Source organism: Aplysia californica, unplaced genomic scaffold (genome assembly GCF_000002075.1).
Source record: "Aplysia californica isolate F4 #8 unplaced genomic scaffold, AplCal3.0 scaffold00501, whole genome shotgun sequence".
Taxonomy (NCBI): Eukaryota; Metazoa; Mollusca; class Gastropoda; order Aplysiida; family Aplysiidae; genus Aplysia; species Aplysia californica.
The window spans coordinates 189247-190627 of NW_004797771.1; positions in this window are offsets into that span (position 1 = coordinate 189247).

The window sequence follows — 1381 nt, forward strand, 5'->3', positions numbered from 1 at the left end:
GACACACACACACACACACACACACACACACACACACACACACAAACACACACGAGGGGGCATACCAACATTTGTTTTTACCTGACCATGAAGGAATAAAGGTATAAACCTGACTTTTGGTACTAAGCTTAGTCTGTCTCTATGTAGTTGCCTCCCACAGTTACACATTTTTGCCATCGATGTATGACCTTGAAAAGACCTTGAGAATAGAGGACCCTCTCAATGTCAGGAAACTAGCCCTCTGTCGTTCCTTTGACCGCATCATCACTTTCAAATGCCTTCATTTTACATCCTCTTTTTAGTTTGGGGAATTTAAAAACGTCAGACGGAACTAAATCTGGAGAATAGGATGGATGTGGCAAAATTTCATAGCCATTGTCTCGCACAATTTCTGCAGCTTTTCTTGACGTGTGAGCTGGTGCGTTGTCGTGAAGCAGCAAAATGCCTTTTCGGATCTTTCCTCTGCGTTTTTCTTTTATAGTATCTGGTAATTTTTTAGCTGGTTAGAATAATGGTCTTCGGTGATCGTATATCCATTTTCAAAATATTCTGTCATAATCACCCCTTCTTGGTCCCAAAAAGCCCCCTGATTGCATCACTTTTCCTCTTGATGGCTGCATCTTTGCCTTCTTTAGTATTGGAGACGAGGGAGATTTCCACTGCTTTGATGCAGATTTTGACTCAGGATCATAGTGGAGGACTCATGTCTCATCCACGGTTTCAAGTCTTTCAAAAAATTTAGTTTCATCCTTTTCATACAGACCAAGCAATTCTTAAGAATAATCCACACGTTGCCCTTTTTGAGGAGGAGTCAACAAACGTGGGACCCATCTCACAGAAACCTTGGCCAGATTCAAATGTTCATTAAGGATTCGTTCAACTGATCCAATGCTAAGCATAGTTTCTTTGCCCAAAAGTTCGACTGTTTCCCGCCTCTCAGACAACACACGTTTCTTGATTTTCAATACATTCTCTTGTTGCTGTCACTGGGCGACCATCACAGAGGCCATCTTCAATGTCCACGAATCCGCATTTGATTTTTTATTTTACACTAAAATTTCATCACAGCATAGGATGGGCAATCAGTTCCATATGCGACATGCATCTTCGTAAAAATGCCCTGTTGTTGCTTGCCTTGCAAGAACAAAACTTCATTACTGCCCTGTGCTCAATTTTCTTCTTTTTTATGTTGAAACTGGAGAACAACATACCCCCATTCTCTTACAGTGCGCTGGTGGTAAAACCAGTAATCAGAAATTTGCCAAAATTGACTCGCATTCTAGGAAGATAATTGTTAGTTTTTGCCCCAAATTTAAGCTTTCCACCTTTATTCCTTCATGGTCAGGTAAAAATCGTTTGATATGCCCCTCGTATATATATA